Genomic DNA, 12266 nt, shown 5'->3' with positions numbered 1-12266 from the left:
TTTCAGCAGCTCTGAACCTCACATAGCCCCACCAAAGGCCCACTAAAGACATAAATAATGCATAAATTAAATGAGTTGTCCTGCATTGTTCTGTTGACCTCCGCACATTTCTGTCCAGATGCAAGCCCGCCTGAGTGCAATACTACCTACCTTTCCAAAAAAAAAGACGTACAGGCATGCTTCATTTTATTCCACTTTGCTTTATTGCAATTCTCAGATATTGCATTTTTTACAAATTGAAGGCTTATGGCAACCCTACTTCAAGTGAGTAGCAGTGCCATTTTTCTAACACCATTTGCTCATTTTGTGTCTTTGTGTCATATTTTGGTAATTCTTGCAGTCTTTCAAACTTTTTCATCATTATTATATTTGTTATGGTGAACTGTGATCAGTGATCTTTGATGTAGCTATTGCAATTGGTTTGGGGTGCCACCAACTATCCCCAGATAGGATTGTTAACTTAATCAATAAATGGTGTGTGTGTCTGTGTGTGTGTGCTGACTGCCTCACTGACTGGCTGTTCCCATGACCCTCCCTCTAGCCTCCCTGTTCCCTGAGATACAAAAATATTGAATTAATACCCTACAATGACCACTAAGTTTTCAAGTGAATGGAAGAGTCACATTTTATTTATTATTTATTAAAAACTTTTCTATACTGTCCTTCATCTTGAGACCCAGGACAGTGATACAATAAAAGCATACCATCATCTGAATCAACACAAATAAAACCCATCTTTAAAAATAAAAACCAAGACTTAAAATATCAGGCAAATAAAAAGTTTTGGCCTGGCACTGAATGGATAAAGTGTCGGGACCAGACACATCTCTCTGGGGAGAATATTCCCTTTATCTCTTACTGCAAATTAGGAGCTAGAAATTATGATGTGTCAAAAGCTGAGATAGGCCAATTGCTAGGCCTGTTGCACCAAAAAGTTACCCAAGTTGTGAATGCAAAGGGAAAGATTTTGATGGAAATTAAAAGTGCTAGTCCAGTGAACATGTGACTGCTAAGAAACAGCCTTTTTGCTGATATGGAGAAAGTCTTAGTGGTCTGGATAGAAAAGGAAACCAGCAACAACATTCCCTTAAGCCAAAGGCTTATCCAGAGCAAAGTCCGAACTCTCTTCAATTGTTTGAAGGCTGAAAAAGGTGAAAAAGCTGCAGAAGAAAAGTCTGAAGCTAGCAGAGGTTGGTTAATGAGGTTTAAGGGAAGAAGCCATCTCCATCACATAAAAGTACAAGGTGAAGTAGCAAGGGCTGATATAGAAGCTGCAATAAATTATTTTTGATAAAGCTATGTACATTGTAAGACATAATGCTATTGCACACTTAATAGACTACAGTATAGCATAAAAATAATTTTATATGCACCGGGAATCCAAAAAATTCATGTGACACACTTTATTGCAGTACTCACTTTATTGTAGTGCTCTGGAACCAAACCTGCAATATTTCCAAGGTATGCCTATATAGGAAAGCAGGTATTGCACAGGAGAGTAGGTATTGTAGTTATATAGAACTGCAGCTTGATTATTAATGTGGGGGGGGGGGTTAGACCACTTTTATACTCTTTTCCAGTAGTTATTATGAATCATGCGATATCCTCCAAGCTTGTTGTTGTTTTTGGTAGTCGCAAAGTTGTGCCTGACCCATTGCGACCCCATGGACAACATCCCTCCAGGCTCTCCTGTCCTCCTCCATCCCTCGGAGTCCACCCAAGCTCACACCCACTGCCTCAGTGACTCCATCCAGCCACCTCATCCTCTGCCATCCCCTTCTCCTTTTGCTGTCAATTGTTCCATGCTCTCTGAGCCCACCACTAATTCATCTCAAGGCCTCCTCCACCTCAAACAACTGCCATCTCAGTTCAGTGGTCCTCCATGATCAGGTTTCTGGGTTACACTGTCACATCTGGGATGTAAATGGCCGGTGTCCTCAGCTGGAACCCTGGGCTCATGGGTGATAGATGCTGAGGGAGAATCAAGGCTCACTCAGTCAGTGGTCAAGCTTGGTGAAATGGAGTAGGGGCAGAGATGAAGCAGAGTTAGGGCAGGTCAGGGTCAAGTACCGCTGAGAAGAGGCTAAACCAGAGACAAAGGTAAAGACAGAAACAGGTAAGAGTAATCTCATGCTGAATGAGCCATTCCACTCAGTTTTCTGCCTTTATTAAAAGCTGAGTGGGCTAGGTCAAGAGTCTTATCACACTTGGAGCAGATCTATTAAATTCAGTGGTGTTCTCACTGAATGCAATGGGTATACTTTGACTAGCTCTGGATGCAAACCAATATTGACTCTGGACTCGGAGTGAATAAATGAATATGAGCTAAACACTTACCTACTAATGCATAAATACTAAAATGAGATGAAAATAACAACATTTTGAAAAAGTTCTCGAAGCATCCTGACAAATAGTTCTGCTATATTTGTATGCCTCTTAAACATTCTGTTGGAAAATGTTCTCTGCTCCTTTCTCAAATTAGATGTAAATGGAAAGAAAGTACCATAATTGTACCTTTTCATTGTCATGGTCAAGATATAGCTAGTTTTGAGGAATATATACTGAATGCATACCCAATGTGCTAGTGGCTAAAAGATTAAGGCAATTCTTTGCCTTGCAACAAAATGCTTCAGTCCTTGGATTTCAAAAGAAACATGTTGAATGTGTGACCTGATTGCAAAGGACTGCTTTATTTTAACAACCAATTCTGCCTTTATCAGGGGTTCACTGAGAGAGTTGCAGAAGAAGATTGTGTTGTAAAACGAGAAAATGAAAGTCAAAGACCTATACATCGCTTTCAGAGGGCCAGTCATATTCTGTCTTCCTGAATGTACAATTTCTGCAACTTATCTTTCCAAGACCGTAGACTTTCATAGATTGCAGATTCTGGGGTGGATGGACTCATGCTCATTTCTTACTAACTGCAGCAATGCCACAGGAAGATTTATGGAAAAATGTCTCCAATAAATGATCTGATGCTTTTAGGGGGAGAATTGCACCTGTTTTTCTGTAGGACTCTTCCTGCCCTTCCTGCCCTTCTGGCTTAGCACTACAGCTTCAGGCAGCAGCATAGCACGTGGATTTTAGAATAAGTGCTCAGTAAAACTAGATTTGAACCCATCCTTCAAAGAGGTGCCATGCCAAATTAGCCCAAGGCTTGTCTAAGCCAGCATTCTGTTCAGACAGTGACCAACCAGTTGTCCACAAGTAAGATGAATCACAGGATCATAGAATAGTAGGATTGGAAGGGGCCAAGAAGGCCATTGAGTACAACCCCTGCTAGTGCAGGATTTCAGTTGCACCGTCCCACTCAGATAACTGTCTAACTCCTTCTTGAATGTCTCTAGTGTGGAAGAGCACACAACCTCCTTAGGCATCTGGTTCCACTGTCATATTGCTCTGACACTTAGGAAAGTCCTCCTTGTGTCTAGCCTGCACCTGGTGTACTGCAATTTCAGTTCCTTGTTCCATGTCCTACAAGCTGGGGACTTTAACGTCTTCTTTGTGACACCCTTTGAGGTACCAGTAGAGTGCTAGCATGGTATACTGCCTGAAATACTGGAGACAACATGTAGTCTTCATGGCCATTACCCAGTAAGAGCCCTATCCTCCATGAATTTTTCAAATTTACTTTTAAAGCTATCCAAGTTGAAGAAATACAGGAAAATGCAACACACTAGCACAGGAAAGAGGGTCTATTAGAGGAGTAATTCTTAGGGAAAGCTGTCTCTTAATAAGGAAAATCTGTCTTTGTCCACATCCAAGTCTCTGTTCTCAAGTCTTATACACCAATGGAGACAATCTTAAGTCTGTTGAGATATCAGATGATATCCAATACCGCTGCAGCTGCCATGCAAAATCCATTGCATCTCTGGGACCCACCACTAGCACAACATGGGGATTTATTGACTTATTTATTTAATTTCTATACTGCCCCACAGCCAGTGCTTTCTGGACAGCTTTTACAGTCAAAGGTCTCTGGGTGGTTTATGAGATTGTGCTCTATAAAGCCATGGTGGAAATAAGTGTAAACCCTCATTTCCAGCTCAGGAAAGTCAGGTGAGCTTTCTTTTCTAGACTCTGTTGATCTGTCTTATTCCAGAACTGAGGTTCTCTGTCCATTCGCAGTACTTCCAAGAACTGCTAGTTCCCTGTTGCACTAGCAATAGGTCCTTGTGGCCACTACCACTACTTGGCAATCCCCATATAAAGCACTCACCACCGTTTGTGTAGCGTTTCATAGATAGGGCTGTTTGCCATTGTGAGCACCCTTTTCCCTTCTGTAAGTTCCCCTGGAGATCTTGGAGGGGCTGTTTCTTTCCTTTTATGTTGGCTTTTGCACAAGGCACAGTGAGAGCTGTATTTTTTGTGTGGGGACGTGTGAGATATTTACCTTTTCAAACAATGCCATAATAGATCAGTTCACTCATACACTTTGGGCCAGATCCAGATTTACTTATGCTGACAGCAGAATGAATGAAAGGGATGGAACTTAAGTTAACCATGAGAATAAATTGTCCCATTTATTTCGGTGGGCCTAAAAGCCTGACTAAAGCCCTAGAGGCAGTGCCACATAGTGCTGAGATTGTTGAACCAGGGTTCTAATCCTCACTCAGCCATGTAACTCACTTTGGGTGTTGTAGACTCTCAGTCCGACCTACCTCACAGGGTTGTTTACATGAGCATAAAATGGAGAGGAAGAGAACCTCATAAACATAAACGGTGGGTATATGTGCAATATACTAATAACAACATACAGGCATGTGACGTTTGTGGGGCACTGGCCCTTCCCTTCCATTGCCACATTAATTGCTTCTACTCATGGAAGGAGATTTTCTGAATATGAGGGCTTCCTGTATCCACAGAGGTTCTCTGCATGATTGAGAATTCTGGAAATTCAGCTAACACAGTGCCTCTCTTCACGTCTCGTCTCTGCACTTGTAGGATGCCTAAACAGGGCTTAAATCTGGACCCAATTTATGATAGGATGGCCCAGTCAATGATCTGATGGATCAATCCATGTCGGTTCTAACTTTGGCCATTGGCCATTCCCACAATGACCAACCCGATATTGCTTGAAGACATCTTATTTACTTATTTATTACTTACTTATTTCATTTCTATACTGCACATAGCTGAAGCTCTCTGGGCAGTTTACAAGATACCATAAAGAGACAATAAAATGCAATAAAAACACTCAGAAAAAAAAATAAAAAAATTAAATAGCTAAAAACGGACAACAGAGAAGATGCAAAACACCTGGGATGGGTAATCTTGCTCAAGATAAGGGCTTGGCTAAGGAAGTCTTTAAAGGCCTTAGAGAAGAGGGTCAACTTAACCTGGTTCTGAAAAGCTGACAAATTCAGCACCAGCCAGGTCATAGTTGGGAGGCTGTTCCATAGATGGACAGCTCTCTACCTTGTTGCCACCCTCCATGCTTCCATCAGAGTTTGCACTCAAAGGAAAGCCCCAGAGGTTGCGTGCAATGTCTGAATAGATCATGGCTGGAAAAGGTGCTTCAACAGATGTTGCAGTCCTAAACCTTGTAAGGTTTTGCAGGTTAAAACCAACACATTGAATTGGGACCAGAAGCATACAGACTGACAATGCAAGTAGGTCAGAACCAGTCTTATGTGCTTGGATCTATGGACCCAGTTATTAATCTGGGTGCCGCATTCTGCACCGGCTGCAGCTTCTGAAGCATCTTCAAGGACAGCACCACATAGAGTGCATTTTTAGAATAATTTGAGGGCGATAGCAACTACGGAAACAGACACAGTGTAATAATCATTACATACTTTGAATTCAAAAAAAATTCTGATAGATTTCAATACCTGAGAGAAATTTGGAAAAATTAAAATTTTCTTATAGATCAGTAACTGCTTGGAAAAGGGGCCCAGAAACTAGGTATAAGTAAGATTCACAAAATTGAGACAGGTAAGGTTTGGCGTTTCCCAACGATATATACTGAACTTATTCACATATTGTTCAGAGCTAGAAACTAGCAGTGAAGTAACTAAGTGTATGGGGGCATCTCTTGTCGCTGTTGCTGTTGCTGTCACTACTGCTACTCCTACCATCCCACCATTTCCCCTCTTGCAAGGGACCCATTGCAGTTTCCATGGCCCTCTTGCTGGCATCAGGAGACTTTGGCCAGAGGGAGAGTGAGTGACCTAAAATCACCCGGTGATGTTCTTAGCTGAAAAGGGTTCAGAGCCCAGTTCTCCTGGATCCTGCTGTAACGCTACTCTACACTGGCTCTGTGGCTCTCCAGCAGTACGAAGTAGGACGATCATTCCTAAGAGCCACTGGCAGGTGTACCCTCTATGAAGTAGTCCAAATCTGCAGTGGATTCAAGTGAGAACAGAGGTTACTGGATTCTGCAGTGGGCTGCCTTCTCCTCAGTCTTGTGGACACTGTAGACATCTGCACCAGTTTTCCTTCCCCTTTGAGGGGCGAGGTGTTTGCAGATCCTCAGTTAAACAAGTGCCCATTTCCACTAATGCACATTAGCCCAAGTCTGTATTTGTGAATGAACAACATTATCATAGAAAAAATCAGATTTTGTCAATGGTCAAACAATGGAATAAATGACACCTGAGTGACACAGACAGACAAGATTTAACAAAAATCCATACATCCCTATTGGATGTTCACAAGAGCCAGGGGCCACCAAGCCAGATTCTGATGACTTAGTGCTCTGTTATGTTTTCATTTCCAGCCTCTCATTTTTTACATATTTACTTATGAAAGCCAAACACCACTTTATGATTCATTTATGATTTTACTCACTGCCTTTCATTGATCTTGGTCTCAGAGGAATTCAGTATCCTACAGATGTGTCAATATATTCACAGCTAGAGAGGGACTGTGTCTACCAGATTGTCATTGCCCAGAATTCCACGCTTCTCTTCCCCATCAATCAGTCTTAAATTGTAGTGCAACTGTATTGTTATTAAACAGACTGCATATACATGAAGAATATGGCAATTGTCTAGAGCACAAAGCCCTCGGGGAAGGACACGATGCTTACTAGCTTCCCATTGATTTTCTAAATAGAATTATAATCAAGAACTAATTTCAAGCCAAGTTCAATTTCACTAAGATTCAATAAAGCATCCTATCAATTGGGTTAGCTTGCATCAAACAGGCAGAGATAACATTCAATGGACTAGCATTTGTTCAGAGCAATTTCAAGTTCACTGTGGTGTTCTGTTAGCAGATGGATAAGATATACTGATATCCTTCTCAGTTCAGCTTAACAACTCAGGCAAGATTTTAAAATGAGCTCTTTTGTGGTTATAGCAGGGAAAACCTTAATTTTCAGCACACCTATGTAGGCTTTGTACATGTTTAATTTGACTGGTTGTATGCTTTGACCTATCCTTTTAAATAGCATATTTACAGTGGCAGTGCATTATTGAAAATCAACACTCTGGATGCATATTTAGGGATAGCTGAATCTGTCAAGGTCTATGTCATTAAGCTGCTGCTGCTGCTGCTTTCTCTTCCAGGTCCACATCACACTGTAAACTTCTTAGGCTTTTCATCTTCGTCATACTCCATTGTGTCTGGCATTTTGATGAACATTTTAAAAAATGAACCCATTATTTGTATGTATTTCACAAATATGAGCATTTTAATGAGTGCTGATTTTCAATGGGAAAAACATTTTTACACATATTGCAAATATCCTATTCTTTGCATTCAAATTGCAAATGTAACATTTTTCTTTTTGTTATCCTTCCCCTATTCCTGAAATTCATCTCACTCCTTGGAAATCCATAGATTTGTTCAGTGAAATACATTCCATTCTGTATGTAGTCTGGGATAACTCTGGATCAAAATGTAAACCAAATAATTTTTTGCACACCCCTAGGCACATCAGTTGCAATGTATTGTTGTGAAAGCTGGACCATAAGGAAGGCTGAGCGCTGAAGAATTGAGACCTTTGAATTGCGGTGCTGGAGGAGACTCCTGCGAATCCCTTGGCCTGCAAGGCGATCAAACTGGTCAGTCCTAGGGGAGATCAACCCTGACTGCTCTTTAGAAGGCCAGATACTGAAGATGAAACTGAAATACTTTGGCCACCTAATGAGAAGGAAGGACTCCCTGGAGAAGAGCCTAATGCTGGGGAATGGTGGAAGACAGGAAGGCCTGGAGGAATGTTGTCCATGGGGTTGCGATGGGTCGGACACAACTTCGGTGACTAACAACAACAACAACAACAAGGTACATCAGCATTTATAGTCAACTTATTTTAAATCTCACAATTTCTGTGGGTCTGAATAACTTACAAATGGCCCCAGGGGCTTCTCCTGGTACTTTAAAGGAGCAGGCCAGTTTCAACAACCTTGGTCCAGTCTTTGAGCATCTGTGTATATTGAGGGAGAACCAGCCATGCCAAAAAAAAAGCCAGACTGTGGAATGATGTGCACACATGACACCTCCACTCCAGGCCTGATAGTGGGGGAAGAACAGTGGCTCACCAGTAAAGTATATATTTTGCAGGAGGTCCCAAATTCAATCCCTGGAATCTCTAGGTCTCTCTGGAATTAATCCTTTCTGAAACTCTGGAAAGCTACTGCAGTGGGCTAGATGAATCAATTGTTTGACTTTGGTATAAGGCAGCATCCTATTTTCCTATGCAACTTTCATGCTCCAGAGAGACCACATGGAAAAGGTCAGAAGGTCCATGTTATGGACTCACCCGTTGTTGGCTCTCTGTCCATTTACCTTTAAGAACTTCTAGAATCCAAATTGGAATGTGAAATAGAATGGGAGTGGATGGGCCATGCCAAGACCCGTTCCATTTCACATTCTGATCTGGGTTCTTCTGAAGTCTAGCCAGCTGACCTTGAGCCCAAATGCCCAAAGCTGCCATCCTTCTCACTCCCAGCACTCACAGCATTGCATATATTGTGCTGAATGCAGACAACTACAAGGGGACACGCATGTTTGAGTAGCTGCTATTATGGGTCCAGAGCTGTTTATGTCTGGCACCTCAGTACTATTGGAAGAAGAACACAACTAGCTTCCTTATACCAAGCAGAGCACTGATGGTTATGAACCTGCTGACCCAGAGCCAGGACTTGAACAGACGTTTCCCAGGAGCCCACTTCCCCTGAGCACTCACTGCATGAACTTCCACTCACAACACCTGCCCAGCAGTACAGAGAGTGCTGCTGGAGGAGAAGGCAGAGAAGGTTCTCCAGCCAGGACATTGCTGATTTAAGCAGGGGAAGCTGAATGGAGGAGGTCATAGGGTCTCAGTCAGCCTTAGAGCTGTATGAGGAGCTGACCCTTTGGCTATCTAGTTGCCTTGCCAGCTCGCTGTCAGGGCTTTCTGCTTTGCACTTGTCCACTGGAGTGTTTGTGGAAGACTTTCCTCTTTCCTTAATGATGACTACATCCACTTAGAGGGCCCTTGGGCCAATTTAGTGGAATATGTATTTAGTAAATATATATATTTCAGCTATCATTTGAGCAATGCTTCTGGTTGTTCTCTCTCTCTCTCTCTCTCTCTCTGAGAGAGAGAGAGAGAGAGAGAGAGAGAGAGAGAGGGAGAGATATTTTGTATTTTACTTTGCCGTACATGGTTCCAGTATCCCATGATACTGGGATAAAGTTTATGGCCCCATAAATTTAAGAATAACAATAGCAACAAGAACAACACTATTACATGAATAATGCTACCACCTGAGCCAAACTAATTCTTCTCCTTCAGCCATCCACCAAAGGCTAGCTACTTACCGACCCACTCATTTAGCTCTTGGAATAAAATCCATCACTCACCTAGTCTGCTTAAGCAACCAAACCATGCAATAGAAATGTATAAAGATGGCAGCTTTAAGGTTCTTGAGAATCCCTACTGTATTATCTGCCTTCTGGCTGCGATTAAGACTGAGTTTAAACCTACAATTTTAAAACCAGAAAGAAAGAAAAAAGGAAAAGAAACTAGAAGAATGTCAGTCGAAACTGAGAGCCCAGCTGACCACTGTGTGGTCAAGATATCTCAGCCTTAAAGGAATGGTGGAGTGGTTTGCTAGTGGAATGCACCAGGCATTGCTGTGGGTTAAGGAGAAGGGGGATTTCTGAAGTTATTGGTAATTGCGGGAAGTGACAGTGGTTGCAAAGATCACCTTAGGAGCACTGTGTGCGTCTAATATATATGACCATGGAGCTCTGCCAGATCTGGGTATCTGCTGCTGGAACTTCACCTAAAGACTACTGCTGGAGTCAGGCAGAATGAGTCTGCCAACACTGGAAAGAAAAACCAAAGCAAGCAATCATGCGGACATGGAAGATGTTCTCAACTATCAGACAGAGAATAAAGATGTGGCAGGAAAAGTAGTGGTAGAGCACATGTCTTGCAAGCAGAGATCAGTCCCTGGAATTGCCAAGTGGATTGGAAAGGCCCTTCTCTGAAATCCTGGGAAGCTGCTGCCAATCAGTGTAAGAAACCTTGGGCAGTATTAACCAGTGATCTGAACCGGTGCAAGCTGAGGAGGGAGAAAATGGTGAGTTTCATGATCTTTCATTATATTTGTGAATACATTTTTTAAAATCTCAAGTGCTTTCCATCCCTTTTGAAGATATACTTCCGAACTATTTTTTTTACTCATCTACACATGCAAATAATCCACTTTCTTCCCACATCAAGGTTTAAAACCTCAATTTCTTTCTTTCTCCTTTGTTGAAGAAATGTGTGGGTTTTGGTAAGTTGTTACAAAAACGAAATAAGCAAAATTTCTGCTCCTCACTCCTCACTTTTATACATATGATTTATATACAATCATATGTATAAAACGTTATTTTCCATTTCTGCCTGTTGGTCATGCTGCAGCTTTGGTTCAGGAAGGCCAGAAAGACCGAGAGATGATGGAAACATTAGCTCTGTGGCCGTAGCAGACTTCTATTATGCCTCTTCCCACAGTGGTCTATGCAGTCCACAGCTGCCACCCCACCGAAATCCAACACATTTCAAACTCACCATTATTTTTATTACATCTTTGGCCATTTGTTACTATGGAAAAAACAACAGAGCTCCACAGCTGCAAAAAGACAGGGATTCCCAACATGGTGGTTTTCCTGGTTCACTAAACGAAACAACAATGATGAACTAGTCATACAAAGGGGGCTTTGATGTGTTTCTGTTTGTATTGGAAGGCGAATGTGCAGAATGAAAAATTGATTAGGTGGCTTGGGGTAGCATGTAAGTAAAAAGGAAACTGTGTGTATGGGAGGCGGGGGAGGTACCATAGTATTGGGGATGGAATTTCTCTCAGTGATCCCAGGAGATACCACACAATCCATTTTGCTTTAACATTTTACCATCAAACCAATGTGGAGGCCTGGCAGAGCAAAATCTCCCTGTCAACAAAGATCAGGGCTGACATAAAATATAGCATGTGGTTACAGTAACAAAACGCCATAATGACTCAAACCTACTTGATCTCTGCACAAGAATGTCAAAGCGGAAATCCACAATTTCTCCCCGTAATTGAATTACAAAAGACATGTGAAGCATTACAGCCCCCCTATGGAATTTATGCCTACAACACAAAAGGGCTTCATTTTCTGGTCTGTGGGCAGCAGCAGATTTTTTAAATTATTTGTGCTAATTGCCATTATACACTTGATTGCATTGTTATTTGGGTCACATGTTTCTGCAGGGAAGGGGTAGCTTTTCAGAAATATCCTTGATCTCGTCACTGGGTTACCATTTCTGGATACTGAGACTTAATTTATACAGACAGTGCAATCCCAGTTTTGCCTGCGTTGTGCCACTTTGTCGTTTCAGTGGGAGAATCTCATCTCTGAATGCACAAAACCTCTGTGCACATGGATAGAAGGTTGTATCTAGTCTAGAACGTTTGTTTATAACAGAAGAAAGGAAAAGCATGAGAGTATTGGAAGAGCCCTGTAGAATTAGACAACTGGATTGTCTAGGTCAACATTCTGTTCACACAGTGGCCAACCAGATGTTCACTGCAGCAGGACACAAATAAAATAGCATATTCTTCATCTGGTAGGCACACAGCCTCCACTCCTGGAAGTAATATATAGCCATCATGACTAGTAGCCATGGATAGCCTTGTCCGTCATGAACTTCTAATATCTTTTTAAAACCATCCAGGTTGGTAGACATCACTAAATCTGGTGATATGTGGCATCTTTATGATCCAGATGTAGCTCACTTCTGGTTACTGGTAGGCACCTGCCCCCAGAAGATGGTAGCAAAAGGACACAGCTGGTCTATTCTA

This window comes from Varanus komodoensis, unplaced genomic scaffold, assembly GCF_004798865.1.
Source record: "Varanus komodoensis strain SLA01 unplaced genomic scaffold, ASM479886v1 scaffold3, whole genome shotgun sequence".
Lineage (NCBI taxonomy): Eukaryota > Metazoa > Chordata > Lepidosauria > Squamata > Varanidae > Varanus > Varanus komodoensis.
This window is presented reverse-complemented; position numbering follows the sequence as displayed.